This window comes from Lissotriton helveticus, chromosome 1_1, assembly GCF_964261635.1.
Source record: "Lissotriton helveticus chromosome 1_1, aLisHel1.1, whole genome shotgun sequence".
NCBI lineage: Eukaryota > Metazoa > Chordata > Amphibia > Caudata > Salamandridae > Lissotriton > Lissotriton helveticus.
The window spans coordinates 410499259-410515639 of NC_136057.1; positions in this window are offsets into that span (position 1 = coordinate 410499259).

The window sequence follows — 16381 nt, forward strand, 5'->3', positions numbered from 1 at the left end:
GTGTCGTGTGCAGAAGTTGCAAAAAAGGAAAAATGGCGTTTAAACCGGTAATGAGCCCATGCTAACTTAACACGGTGTAAAGATATCCAGGACCTAGATGACACCTCCCCATGATCCGGAAACGAACTGAATAAGATAATAGAAGTGCCATCTCATGAGAGCAGATTGCAACTTTATATGTGGACGGTCCGCAAGGTAAAATATTAAAAACTAGGAAAATTTAATGCTAAAGAAAAATAAAACAGCCAAGTACTTTATCGAGTCTTAAGCCAATAGGCAAGCTAAATAATAAAAACTTGACAAATAAGTCAATGAATTGTCAATGAAATGCTAGTACTCAGCATATCAAAAATGAAAAAGGTCTATGACATAACTGTGTATGCAAAATAAGCTGCAACAGCCTCCAATAGGAAGTCACCGTCTTCATCCGAAAAGAGTTCAGCCATCCAATTTAAAAGCGGAAAAGAACATACGTGCTCTCCCAGCACCGCATCCTCTATCACCATCAGAGGACAGCTCGGTGGGTTTTCAAGAAAGCTCTGTTCCAAGAAAGACTGTGTTGCCGCCAGTAAATTCCAGGGACCAATTAGTCCATGCATCAATGCCACAGCCATAATCCTTTCGCCAGGACAAACCAACTCGTGAGTAATGATAGGAGTCATCAGCTGATTAAAGTCGACGTCAGGAGAAACCGGTCCGCAGAGACACAAATCAATGGCCCAATCGAAATCACAGGTCAGGCAGTGAAATACAGGCTGGACACAGGTGAAGTAGGAGAATCGAAAAGATAATCCATATGCCGTGCTTAATATCGCCAACGGCATTGTGCCATAATATTCTAGCATGCGATTGCGGAACAGTGTCAGCAGCTGCAGGGCGGGAGGTTGCATAGGAGGGACATCCATATTTAAAAATGTAAAAAAGCACAAGAGCGTCCGCTGGTAATGCAAATAAAAATGGCAATCGACGAAGCAGAGTGGAAAAAATAGAATGAAAGAAAGCAGGGATGACTCCAAAGATTTTCTCAAATGAAGTCACGAGACCACTGGTAACAACTTTAAAAAAGTGCGCCAGGGCCTTTGTGGAGGATGCGTTAAAGATAGTCCGAACCATCTTGCTGAAATGGAAAGGCAAATCTGAATTGAAAAGGGTCTGCACCTCTGTACGGGTGTTCGCTATGTGAAGCACGAAAGTTTCACGGGCCGAACTCAAGGCCACCTCTCTCTGAGACAAAAGAGCTCTTATTCTTGCCATGCCGTTGAAATCTGCTCCCAAGGTTGGTATTTGTGGCGAGATTGAAAACTCCCTATGTTCATGTGTGGGAGGAAATAGAACATTTCTGCAGCAAATAACCCGTTCACTTACTGTTACGATAAAAGGAATACTTTTAATTAACCCAGAACAATCTTCATTATTGAGCATCAAATAACTACCATTTTCCAACAACTTGAACGTGGGGATGATAGCAGGAACTGGCGTGCCTTGCAACACGCAAGCCATATTTGGTCGGTGTTTGTTGCATGAACCGTGTAACTGTATGTGCCTACACATTAGTGAATGATCTGGCGTCTCAGTGCATTCCTCTCCATTCAGATAAACTTCTTGATCATCTTTGAAACATCTGTATGTGTATGGAAGCGACCAGACCTCATGAAGAAAAGCACTACCTAAAGGTTCATAACGACCTATTGGTATATATTTCATACAATTTGAAAACTTATATAAAGCAAAAGGCAGCGTTATTAAACCGTGGATAAGGCACGTTGCCAAAAAACCCGCAATCCTCTGCTGATGATGTCACTGAGCATGTCATGAATGATGTAATATGTGACATCATCAGCAGTGGATTACGGGTAATAGTATCTCTAGTTTACTCCCCTATAGCTGTCTTTCTTTTAACATAAGTGTCTGTTTCCTTCCCTTATACTTACTGTTTTTGGTTCGCTTCCGGTTCGCGTACCGGCGAGCGAACTGGGAAGCGAACTAAGAGAAATAGAGGTTGGCACAGTTCCAAATATTGTACCAATTTTTTAATAACGGGGAGGTAGTTCTGAAAAGAACTTTTTTTTTTATTGTTTTTGTTGTTTTATATTTTTTTTATTATTTTTCGGAACATTTTTTTACTTTTTTTGAATTTTTCTGAAAAGTTTTATATTTTTTTGGGGTTTTCTTGGAGGGGGCAATGAAAACGATTCATTGTAAAGGGCTCAACAGGAGCAACAAAACAAAAAAAAAGTATTTATTATTTTGGGCGTTTCGTACAAACTTGCATATGATAGTCAATAGCTCTGTTGATCAGAGTGATGCTTCTTTCTCCGTAGCAAATGAATCCATCGCAATATACGCAGATGTGTTTTACTTCACCAAATCTCATTTGTATATTTGGCACCATCTCCCTGCCCTCTGGTCCCGTTACTTCCGGTACAACAGATCTTCTGGCCATAATAGGGAGATTATCTAGGTCGTTCCGAAACTGTGCAGCACTGTAGTTGTTAGGATGCCACCTAGTCATATGGCGATGCATTGTGTAGTTTCCGAAACTGTATTTTTTCTCGGTTCCTCTGGACAGTCTATCTTGACATATAAGGCAAGTTACGTATCTTGCATTTACTTTTTTCTGACCTTTGGGAATTTAAAAAAATTGCCAAATGAAGTTTTCTTTCCGGTGAGACGTCCTGGGCTCCTCAGGCAAAAACTGCCTCTCTTCGTGCTTGTCGTTCTGTTCCTCTTCTTCCTCTTCTTGTTGAATTATAACTTGAGCAGGTGGTCCACTCTTCCTTGGATGTGGTGGAGGTGGTGGGGAAGCACCAGCTGAAGCTACTAAAGAAGCCATTGCTCAGTGATCACAAAGGGTCTTTCTCTCACAATGATGAAAGTCAGAGTGAGGAAAGAAGGAGGGATTTTCATCATTTGGGAAAAACAAGAGTTCTCAACCAATGAAAAGTGTTCATTTTAGATTATATGACCTAGTCTTACATCATTAGGAAACCAAAAGTGAAATGAACCAATGAAAAGTGTTATTACCAAGTCACATGACCTGCTGTGTTTACGTTAAGTGCTTTGCAGGGCCTCCCGGTTTGCTTCCAGAAACCTGCGCTTTGCGACTCGCTTCGCGTACCAGTTCGCTAACGTAGCACGTCATATGACGTATCACGCGACAACGTGAAACGTCATGCGGACGGGAGGCGTCACGATGTTGTTTTCTAACGCGGCAGTTGCGGTAAAGAAACGTTTACCGGCTCGCGGTCTATTTCGCGGCATCAAGGTCAGCTAACGGGAAGCTTCCCGATTCGCGAAGCGGGAACGAAGAAAAAAAAATATTTTAAAAAAAAATTATTCATAAACATATAAAATATATTTTTGGATTTAAAGAAGAATACATTTTACAGCTACAGATATTAGCTGTTAAAAAACCAATGAAATTCACTGAAAAAACCATAGGTTATAGACCATATATAGTTAGGAATTAGCATTTACAAAACCTGGAAAATTCACTGAAAAAACCATAGGTTATAGACCATATATAGTTAGGAATTAGCATTTACAAAACCTTATTTTACTCACACAAAACCATTGAAATTCCATATATAGTTAGTTGCACTAACTATATATCGCGCACCCGCAATCCACTGCTGATGATGTCACATATTACATCATTCATGACATGGTCAGTGACATCACTGATGACATCACTGATGACATCTCAAATGACATCACTGATGACATCACTGATGACATCTGATTTGACATCAATGACCACATCACTGATGATATCATTCATGTGACAATACAATGCATCTCCTCACATTTTAATATAACCTCTGTTTCACCCAGTGTTAAATACAGAGTATAATTTTTGAAACCATTGACACACCAATACTAGTTACTACATACGCACTCACTGATTCCTATGTCTACACACACATTCACTCATTCACCCATACAATCATTCATACATACAATCACTCATCTTTACAACACTATCATATGCACTCATACACCTATACAGACACTCACAGTCTGCCACTCATCCATGGAGTTACTCACACACGTAGTCAGTCCTGTTAAAGAATCAATGACACTTCCATTTTCTTGTATATACAGTTAAACATAGAGCACCTTACATTTTCAAACATATACTAACACATACTTACCTTCTTATAGAATCATTAATACAAGTACACATTGATCTGCACAGAGTCACACACCTCCCAGCCAGCCAGCCACACACACACTCAGTCTCCCATACAAATACTTGGACAATCAATCAGTAACCCATATAGTTAATCATATAGCTACTGATCAACACATGCAGCAGTTTACAGAACAACAGACATAATGATGCTCAAATTAAGATAGTTTAGTCACTAACCCATGCACTCAGTGAGACACATTTAATCACTCACTCATACATTCAGTCATGCACCTACTAAATCCTTTGTCCAGACACTTATACTTCCACTCATTCTTCAATATGTAAGACACGTTTTAACTTTACAGAAACACACAGTCACTGGATGATGTCATCAGTGATGTCATCAGTGATGTCATTTGAGATGTCATCAGTGATGTCATCAGTGATGTCATTTGAGATGTTATCAGTGATGTCATTTGAGATGTCGTCAGTGATGTCATCAGTGATGTCATTTGAGATGTCATCATTGATGTCATCAGTGATGTCACTGACCATGTCATGAATGATGTAATATGTGACATCATCAGCAGTGGATTGCGGGTGCGCGATATATAGTTAGTGCAACTAACTATATATGGAATTTCAATGGTTTTGTGTGAGTAAAATAAGGTTTTGTAAATGCTAATTCCTAACTATATATGGTCTATAACCTATGGTTTTTTCAGTGAATATATATATATATATATATATATATATAGTACCTACTGGTTTTTTGTAAGAAGTCATTTCAATGGTTGAGAAAAAGTCATTTAAAGAAACATTGCATTTCATTAGCTAGTAGATTGAGAGGTCAAACAGCCTTGAAGGATTGCTTTGCAACATAGCATGATGAACTTGTGAACTGTGTGTTGGTTTAAGAGGGAGTTACCATGGTTACAGGGTAAATCGGCACTGGGGGGATGGGTGAATGTTATGTGAGTTTCAAAGTCTTGAAATGTACAACCAATTAAAATGTGCATTGAATCCAAGCATAAAAAACAATTTATAAAGTATTTCAATTTATGCCATTTAAAAGAAGCTTTAAACATCTACCTTATAAACACACAGCAGGTGTAAGACTGACGCAGACCCTTTCACATGGGGCTTGCACCATGTGAAAGGATGCAACCTTTAGCATGGGTGGAAACAGTGAATGTATGGAGAGGGATAGGAATAGCAGATAGAAAACGAAATGGTATGGGAGATGCATAAAGTATTTCAGTAATGGTATCAATTGAGATGGAATATAAGATAAAGAGGGGCATATTTACAAGACTCTTGCGCAATGTTTGACATGGGTGCAAGTAGAAAATGCATGCAGAATAATAAAATTGGCACCCAGAGAAGAATATGAAATGCTGTGAGAGATGTTAAAGCTTTTTTTTTAATGGCATAAATTGAGATAGAATATACAAAAAAAGAGAGGCATATTTACAAGCTGCGTGCGCAATCTTTGACATAGCTGTGTGTTTATAAGGTAGACTTCCTTATAAATTGTTTTTTATGTTTGGATTCAATGCTGGTTTAGAAATTGTGTAATGGTTTCATTGGACTTGTAAATATGCTCCTTTTTTTGAAGCGCCTTGTGCAACCTTTAGTATGGGTGGAAGCAGTGAATGTATGGAGAGGGATAGGAATAGCAGATAGAAAACCATATGAAATGGTGTGGGAGATGCATAAAGTATTTCAGTAATGGTATCAATTGAGATGGAATATAAGATAAACAGCTAGATTCATGAAAGGAAATTGCGCTCGCAATAGCTGCGAATTCGCAATTCCGCTCGCAATTTGAAGGGAAGGAATTCAAGAAACCCAAACAACCAAAATAGCGAATTCGCAATTTAAAAATAGCGAAATCGCTATTAAATTCGCAGAATCCTGGAGGATGGGCATTTGCGAATCGGAAATTGCGAGGAACCATGGATTCTGCGAATTTAATAGCGAATTCGCAAAAAAGCCATTCATGAAAAATAGCTAAAAGCGAAAAACGTGAAAATCGCTATTTGCGACGCGCAATTTAAGAAGAAATCAAATCAGGTGGTAACCAGTACTGAAAAAAAAAATATTCAGAAAACAGTTAGGTCACTCCCAACAGGTGCAGGGCTGATCAAACACATTTAAGGACATGCAGCTGGAGCCTGGTGATTCCCACAATGCCTGGACTTTAATGCTGGTGAGGCGGCGTAGGCTGCAGCGAGCTGCACGCAACAGACGGAGGATACAGGAACGGATATTCCGCCAGCGGTTCACCCTTCTGGACCAAACCAGGGAGCAAATCTATGCCAAGTACCGCATGAGTGGGGCCATGATAATCAAGCTCATCCGGGACCTAGACCCCCTGATGCAGCACCCTACAAGGAGGACCAATGCCGTGCCCACACATGTGCAGGTATTGTGCTGCCTGCACCTCCTGGCCTCCGGGAGCTTCCAGGGGATGGTCGCAGTTGCAGGGGGGGTTTCCCAGCCCACCATGTCCCGCTGCCTAAGGAGTTTCCTGGAGGCAATGCTGACCCGGCTACACCACTATATATTATTCCCCACCAGCCAACAGGACTTCAATGATACAAAGCTGCAATTTTACAATGTAGCTCAATTCCCACACGTCATTGGATGTATTGACTGTACGCACGTCCATATTTGCCCACCTGCTGAGACGGAGTACATGTACCTCAACCGGAAATGCTATTACTCCCTCAACATCCAGATGGTGTGCAATGCCAAAACAATAATCACGGACATTGTGGCACAGTACCCTTGAAGCACACATGACTCGTTCATCTTCAGGCACAGCGGCATCCACACACGACTGGCCAGGGGAGACTTTGGGGAAGGACACCTACTGGGTAAGTACACATGCCCCAAATGTGTACATTGTGATCATGTAGCTGCCCAGAACAGGCACTCACTCTCTGCTCCTTACATACAGGTGACAGCGGCTATGCTCTCCGTGAGTACCTCCTCACCCCATACCTCAACCCTGCAACTCCACAACAACGGCGATTTAATGCATCACACATTCGCACAAGGAACTGTATTGAGAGGACTTTTGGCCTGTTGAAAAGCAGGTTCCGCATACTGCACAAGACAGGTGGGGCCATGAAATACGATCCTGAGGTCTGCTGCCGCATCGTGGCCGTGTGTGCCATCCTTCACAACATTGCTACCAAGCGCAGGATCCCTGTTGACATCTCTGGCAGTGAGTCAGAAGGGGACAATCGGCCACCTGCACATGTGCGTAACGCACGCAGGGAGAATCCAGCAGAAGGACACAGGCGCCGCAGCCAAATCTGCATGAACTATTTCTAGGGCACCCACTCCCCACACCCATTACTCAACTCATGCATGACAACATTAATAATGACATGAGGCACTTTACGTTATTCAGAATTTTAGTTACTGTTACTGCACAATAAACATGGCATTCTGAAAAGTGTGAAAAGATTGACATATTGCGTCATATGTCCAGGTTAGTCTGTATGGCATGCTTGTTGCGTCAGCATGTGGCCTCATTGTAATGCACAACAGTTCAGTGGCGTCTCCGGGTAGTTGTCCCTGACCTCCTCTCAACGTCCTCCTCCAGATTCTGCCGTGCGGCAGCAGAGGGCCTGCTGCTGCGGCGGGGTGCTACGACCGGTGGTATGTACTGCCTGCTGTGGCTTGATGTTGCCTCACTGTTGTCGTCTGCCCCCCCGCCTGGCCATGGCCAGTGGCCTGCATGCCCTGCATGGCTGTTACTATGTTCTCCAGGGCTGTTGCGACGTCCTGGCAGCACTGCACCATTAGGCCCTGCATGGCCAGGGAGCGTCGCGAGAGCTGGGAGGTGGCGTTCCCAATATTGTGATTTGACCGCGTGTACGCCAACAGGCGGGTCAATAGTTGGCGGTGTCTGCGGCGATTGACATTCCGCTGCCTGGACATTGCCTGAGTGTTGGCCTCCACAGCTGCTGTCATATGTGCCACATTACGTGCCGTCTTGTCCAGTTGGAGGTGGATGGCGGCTAGGTGTCGGGCCTGGGTCTGGTGCACACTCAGCATCCTGAGCTCAATAGAGAGCCCACCTGCTCGCACAATTCTGCCCCTGCCAGCACGGGATGTGTTGGTGCGCGGCTCCATGACCAGACCGCTCGTCTGGCTCCTCACAGCCGCAGGGCGGCGTGTTTGTTGGCGACCTGCTGCTGGTGTTGCAGGCCCCACTGGTGGCTGTGTGCTGCGTGGTGCTACAGCAGCGCCTATTGTCACGGGGGTGGCACGGGCCACAGGGGCGGGTGGTGGGATGACCGCTGTTGTGGCAGCTTGCCCTGATGGTCCGGGCTGTGGGGTATGATGTGTATCCCCCTCCGTGTCTTCCGTGTTCACCTCAATCACCAGGGCCTCGCTGTCTGTGCTGGGGACATCAGCGCCACCTGTGATGTGAAGTGGACGTTGATTAGTGACATGTTCCGTACACAGTTAGGCTTGCTACATGCATGCAGCCTACCATTCCCTGTCTCGCTGCAGGATTGACTCTCACTGGACATGTCAGGCTCTATGGTACCGGATGGTAATTGTGGGCAGACTACATGTCCCACAATGCAATTGCGCTATGGAGCTGTACTTTGGCTGCATGATTGGGGTTTGTTATGGGATGCACTGGAGTCATGGACGATGTTGGGGGACAGGGGGTTGCAGTCGCATGGCACTTACCTGGTGTGTCTTGGGTGAGTCAGGAGGAGTCAGGCTGGGTCACACCCATGCAGGCCTGTGGGTTGATGGTCTCCTCCACTTGGTCCTCCAGTGGGGTGTTCGTGGGACAGTGGGCTCCCCTCCACCTGTCGCTAAGTGCTCCCCCAGCCTCTCAGCAATCTTTTCTTTTGCCCGCCCTCTTAAGTCATACCAGCGCTTTTTCAGCTCGTCCACCGAGCGCTGGGTCACCCCCACGGCATTCACTTTGGCGCGGATGCGCATCCATATGCGCTTTTTGTCCGCCTTTGGTACCCTTCGGGAGTTACTGCCAAATAGGCGGTTGTGATCCTTGGAAACTCCTTCAATTAGGTGTTCGAGCTCCTGCTCAGAAAACTTTATTTTGCGCTTTCTCCCACTGGTGGTAACTCCTGCTGCATCCTGTGCCATGCTTGCCACTGTGGTGTCTCCTGCTGTAGTCCTGTGGGAATGCTGGAGGGGAGCTCTGCAACTGCTGCCTGTACTTCAGCCTCTCACTGCTGAATGAGGGTGGGAGCTGCCTATTTCCTGGTTGTGATGTCATCACTGTGCTCAGGATGCGACTTCCCGTTTTCGCGATCTCGCAGTTAGCGATATCGCTATTTGCGATATCGGTAATTGCAAAATCGCAATTTCAACAGGGGTATCGGCGGAATCTGCGATTTTTTACCGATTTCTGGCTTCTCGCAATCGGCGATTGCGGCCGCTTGCTAATCGCATTTTTAAATCGCAAAACTTCATGAATGCCGTTCTGCGATTTCTAAATTGCGATTCGCATTTTCTCGCAATTTAAAAATCGCAGATTTGGACATTGATGAATCTGGCTGAAAGAGGGGCATATTTACAAGACTCTTGCGCAATGTTTGACATGGGTGCAAGTAGAAAATGCATGCAGAATAATAAAATTGGCACCCAGAGAAGAATATGAAATGCTGTGATAGCTGTTATTTTGTCGCAACGGCGTCCTAAAAGAGACGCAGTGAATTCTCATAGATTTTACTGCGTTACTTCTACGACCCTTCCTTGCGTCAATGTGCCCCCTTTGCATACATTATACCTGGCGCAGGTATAATATGGCGCAGGGGTTTACAAAGTGACACATCTACCTAGATGCGTCACTTTGTAAATATGACTCAAGAAGGCCCTTTTTTTACACCACTGGTGCTTCACAAAAAGTGACGCACCGGCGGCGTAAAAGTGACGCATGGCCTCATAAATGAGGCCCTCAGTCTTCTACTCTCATTTTTTCTTTCACTTTCTCTGTCTTTTTACTCCCTTACTCACCTTGTCTCACACTCACTTGCCTTTATCCAGTCTGTATCTCCACTCTTTCCTAAACATCACTGCTCTTTTCTTACCCTTCCACATCCCCGTTCCTTTACTACATTTTCTTCACTTATCCTCATTCCGCATGTTCACTCTCCTCCTCACTCACCTCCCACACTCACCTTCTTTCAGTCCCCCTAATTCACTTCCCTTCCCTTCTCCTCCCTTTCTTTGCTTTCTCACTCATTTTTCTCTCCTCTCTCACTGCACTCCACTTCAGTTACTCTTTTTCATTTTTTTAAGAATACAGCTCTTTTTTGAGAATTGGAGGTAGTTCTAAAAATAACTTTTTTTTTCTTCTTTTTTCTTTTTTTTCAGCAAAAACAAAAACAAGGAATGGCAAACTGCTCAACAGGAGCAAAAAAAAAAATCAAAATTAGGGCTGGGGACGGCAGCGGTGGTTCTCTAATGCTCGAGCAATGTTCAAAATACTTTGTTCCCCGTAACAAATTAGGGCATCACAATGTTTGCATTTGATGGATGCCTCATTAAAAATAGGTTGAATATTGGGGATCAGCTGCTCTGGTCGCCCCCTCACCGATGTAGTTGCTCCTCCAGTTGAAGTAGAGGCACCATCCCTTGGAGCCTCTCGTGCCAGAGCCCTGACACTCTCCCGGGCATAGTTCTGTGGGTGCCTCCTCTGGACGTGCCGAATCATGGTGGAATTTCCAAATGAATATTTTCTGGTAGGGTCACCCCGTGACAGGACAGTGTGACAAATTCGGCACTCCACCTTTGGAGCATTTACTTTTTTTTTATCATCTGGAATGGAAAAAAAACTTCCATATGAAGTGTTCTTTTACCCTAGGCTGAGGAGCCTCTTCTTCTATGAACCCATCTGAGTCCTCACTGCTACTGGAGGGTCTTGCAGCAGCCATGATAATCCAAAAAAGATTAAGCAGGAAAAAGACAGGTCTTGCAATCACAAAAGTGAAAGAAGAAGTGAAGGAAATGGGTGGGGATTTCATTCTTTGGAAACATTTTTTTTAGCTACCAATGAAAAGTGTTATTTTAAGGTCACATGACTTGACGCGCTTACGCTGCGTGCACCGGAGCGCTTCCATGGGCGCTTACGCGGCACGAACGTAGGCGCTTCTGGGGGCGCTTACGCGGCATGCCTGAGTGACGTTTTGGTAGCTTTTACGGAAATGCAAAATCATTTTCATTCGGAAAATCAAAAATACTGCTTTAATAGGTATGGTACTGAATGTCTTGCATTATTATTTAGTTTTCATACATATTTTTTTTTACGAACGCAGAATTAGCGCTCTCGCTGCGCTCTCGGGAGAGCTTACCGGCGCGTGCATCCTGAGCGCTCCAAGACAAAATGATACGGGTAAGCTTACCGGTGCGCGCACCAGGAAAAAATGGTAAAAAAATATATATACATTGAACAATTTTTTTTTTAAATATAATTAATTGCTGTAAAAAACGTAGGTTACAAAGTCGATATACAAAGGAATTAGCTTTTAAAAAAACTATGAAATTCACTGAAAAAACCATAGGTTTCACAAACGTTATAGTTAGGAATTAGCATTTAAAAAACCTTTGAAATTCACTGAAAGAACCATAGGTTTAACACTCGTTATAGTTAGGAATTAGCATTTAAAAAACCTTTGAAATTCATTGAAAAAAACATAGGTTTCACACTAGTTATATTTAGCTGGACATTTTACTCATACGAAACCATTGAAATTCCCACGTTATAGTTAGTTGGACTCACTATAACTCGCGCACCCGCAATCCACTGCTGATGATGTCACATATTACATCATTCATGACATGGTCAGTGACATCACTGATGACATCACTGATGACATCTCAAATGACATCACTGATGACATCTCAAATGACATCACTGATGACATCACTGATGACATCATCCAGTAAATGTGTGTTTCTGAAAAGTAAAAATATGTTTTATATATTGAAGAATGAGTGTATGTATGATTTTTGGGATGAAGGATTTAGTAGGTGTGTGACTGACTGTATGAGTGAGTGATTAAATGTGTCTTATTGAATGCATTGGTTAGTAACTAAACTGTCTGAATGTGTGCATCAGTATGTCTGTTGTTGTGTAAGCTGCTGCATGTGTTGATCAGTAGCTATATGAGTGGTTATCTGGGTTATTGATTGGTTGCCCAAATATTTGTTTGTGAGGGTGAGTGTGTGTGTGGGTGGCTGGGAGGTGTGTGACTCTGTGCATATATGTGTGAGCAGTTGATTCACTTGGTATATGGGTTCAAGAGTGCATGTGGAAAGTGCTGTATGGGTGGTTGACTGTGTGCATGGGTGTGTTGGTGAGTGAATGGCTATCTCAGTGCTCCATGTCCAAGTAAGTACATATGTAAAACACAGTGCATGTGAGAGTTGGCATATATAATTGACTATACATGAGAGCCTGTGATTGTGTAAGTGACTGTATGGATCAATGTGTACTTGTATCAGTGATTGTAAAAGAGAGTAATTATGTGTTAGTATATGTTTGATTAAGTAAGGTTTAGTGAGTAAAACTGTGTAGTTAAGAAAATGGGAGTGTGATTGATTCTTTGCATAACTGACTAGGTGTGTGAGTAACTCTGTGGATGAGTGTCAGTGTGTGAGTGTCTGTATAGGTGTATGAGTGGATATGATAGTGTTCTATTGATGAGTGACTGTATGTATGAGTGATTGTATGGGTGAATGAGTGGATGTGTGTGTAGACCTAGAAATAAGTGAGTGCGTATGTAATTACTGGTATTGGTGTATCAATAATTTCAGGAATGGTAGTTTGTATTTAACACTGGGTGTATCAAAGGTTAGATTAGAGTGTAAGGAGGTGCATCGTATTATCACATGGATGATGTCATCAGTGATGTCATCAGTGATGTCATTTGAGATGTCATCAGTGATGTCATTTGAGATGTCATCAGTGATGTCATCAGTGATGTCACTGACCATGTCATGTAAGATGTAATATGTGACATCATCAGCAGTGGATTGCGGGCGCGCGAGTTATAGTGAGTCCAACTAACTATAACGTGGGAATTTCAATGGTTTTGTATGAGTAAAATGTCCAGCTAACTATAACTGGTGTGAAACCTATGGTTTTTTCAATGAATATATATATATATATATATATATATATATATATATATATATATATATATATATATATATAAATATATATATATATATATATATATATATATATATATATATATATATATATATATATATATATATTAATTACCTACTGGCGGTCGCCAGTAGGTAGTTATAGTTAAAACCTAGTTTCCATAGGAAATCCGCAACATTCTATTTGGAATAACTTTGGCGCCGGTGGACCATTGTTCGCGAATTTCTCCAAGAAAATGTCCTGCTCCGCTCCTTCCCTGAAATTTTGGGGGTTATTCGTGAAGCAGGGACCGAGAAAAAAGGAGGTCCCAAAACATGTTTTCCCATGCAATTTCCCATAGGACCTTTAGCCGGGGCTACAGCCCGAACGGCTGAAAGGAATTACACCAAACTTGGCAAAAAGGTAGAGTTCTGTTCGCAGATGTGCCTTTTTGTTAAATAGTGTAGTTCCTGAGAAAATCAAAACTAAAATCATAAGTATATCTAGAGGTGCATACGGTAAGCTTACTGTAAGCTTACTGTACTCTGTACCTTCCCGAGCACGAGCTGAATGCTAATTGGCTGTCAACTATCTGTCAACACTCCAAACCAGAAAGTGTTGGCAGCCATCTTGTGCCCCGGTAGACTGGGGCACAAGAAAGCAGACAAACAAACGTGTAGAATGCAAAAAGGGGGCAGGATAGAAACACCCTGACCCTCTAGGCCTGCGCAGGGCGTCCCACAAGGACCCTCAAGCCCCCCCAATTTCTTTTTTACAAAAATCGTGGGGTACGGGTACCGTACGAGTACGGTACGCGTACCTTTCCGAGCACGAGCTGCATGCTCATTGGCTGTGAACACTCCAAACCAGGAAGTGTTGGCAGCCATCTTGTGCTCGGTAGTCGAAGAAACAAGAAAGCAGAAAAACAAACATGTAGAACGCAAAAAGGGGGCAGGGTAGAAACACCCTGACCCCCTAGGCCTGCTCAGGGCGTCCCACAAGGACCCTCAGGGCCCCCCCAATTTCTTTTTTTGACAAACATCGCAGGGTACGAGTACCATACGAGTACAGAATGAGTACCGTACGCTTACCTTTCCGAGTACGAGCTGCATGCTCATTGGCTGTGAACACTCCAAACCAGGAAGTGTTGGCAGCCATCTTGTGCTCAGTAGAACGAGGCATAAGAAAGCAGAAAAACAAACGTGTAGAACTCAAAAAGGGGGCAGGGTAGAAACAGCTTGACCCCCTAGGCCTGCTCAGGTGGTCCCACAAGGACCCCCAAGGCCCCAATTTGTTTTTTTTTAAAACCCGGTCGTTTTTTCTTAAATTACCCCCCAGGGGGACCAAATCCCGGGGGCATAGTGAAAAAGAAGTGTGGGGGGCCCCAATCCCCCCCACACTGCCCCGGGGACCACCACTCCCCGGGGCAAAGCAACGCAGCCCCCTGGCGCAGACTGTAGGTTCCAGGTGGGCTAGTTGCCCCCCATGGACACAAAGTATGCAAGGGGAATTGGTTCCCCCTCTGCAAACGCGACATGGGGCTGCGTTGCAGAGAGGTGTAAAAAGGAGGGTGGCCTCATTACACCTCTCTGCAATGCAGCCCCCTAGCGCATACTGGAGGTTCCTGGTGGGCTAGTTGGCCCCCATGCACCCCCAATATGCAAGGGGAATTAGTTACCCCTCTGCAAACGCGCCTGGGGGCTGCATTACAGAGAGGTGTAAAAAAAGGCGTGGTCTCATTACACGTCTCTGCAACACAGCCTCCTGGCCCAGTATGCAAGGGGACTTAATCCCACAACTTAGAACACTCTACAGGACGCGTTAGCACAGTGGTGAAGGTAGGGGGCGAGGCTTGTAGTGATGTGAGTGCAAACATGCCCTGAGGCGCGTTTTAAATTGGGGAATTAATTCCTGTTCAATCCAGAGGTCCCCTAGGGGGCAACTAGTCCAACAGGTATCTCCAGTAAGCGCCACGGAGCTGTGTTGCAGAGTGTTGTAAAAAGGGGGCGTGCCCTTTGAACGACTCTCTGCAACACAGCTGCCTGGCGCATACTGGAGGTACCTGGTGGGCTAGTTGGCTCACAGGGGACCTCAGGATTGAAGAGGAATTAATTCCCCAATCTAGCTCACTGCTATTTCTGAAAAGTAAATTTAACTGTACTTACCAGTAACTTGAATTTCCTTCCATAGGATATCATTGCCTGCTATATAAAATATATATAAATTAAAAAAATATTAAATAAAAAAATATATTACAATTTCAATATTTTTAAAAACATTTTTTTTCAATTTATATTAAAAATGTGTAATGTAATTTAAAAAATAAAATATCTAAAAATAGTTTAAAATAATGTAGTAAATCAGTATAAAAAATATAACAATTAATACATTTAAAAATTATCATTTACAAAACCTTTGAAATTCACTGAAAAAACCATAGGTTTCAGCCACGTTATAGTTAAAAATTAGCATTTAAAAAATCTTAGAAATTCACTGAAAAAAACATAGGTTTCAGCCATGTTATAGTTAAAAATTAGCATTTAAAAAACCTTAAAAATTCACTGAAAAAACCATAGGTTTCACACACGTTACAGTTAGGAATTAGCATTAAAAAAACCTTAGAAATTCACTGCAAAAAACCATAGGTTTCACACATGTTATAGTTTGCTGGACATTTCACTCATACAAAACCATTGAAATTCCCCCGTTATAGTTAATTCAGCTAACTACAACTTGCGCGCCCGCAATGCACTGCTGATGACGTCACATATTACATCACTCATGACATGGTCAGTGACATCACTCATGACATCACTGATGACATCTCAAATGACATCACTTATGACATCACTGATTACATAATCCTTGTGAAAGAGTGGCAGACCTCCTCTCAGCGTAATATAACCCTTGATACACTCATTCAAAAATATAAACTAAAATTTTCAAAAAAATGGAGATACCAATTCCAGTTAGAACAACCTATTCAGTAATTCCAAAATCTACATACACTTTCAGTCATTCACTAAAAGTTCTATAAAGGCATTCATACATGTACTCACTCATCATATGTACTCATGCACCTATAC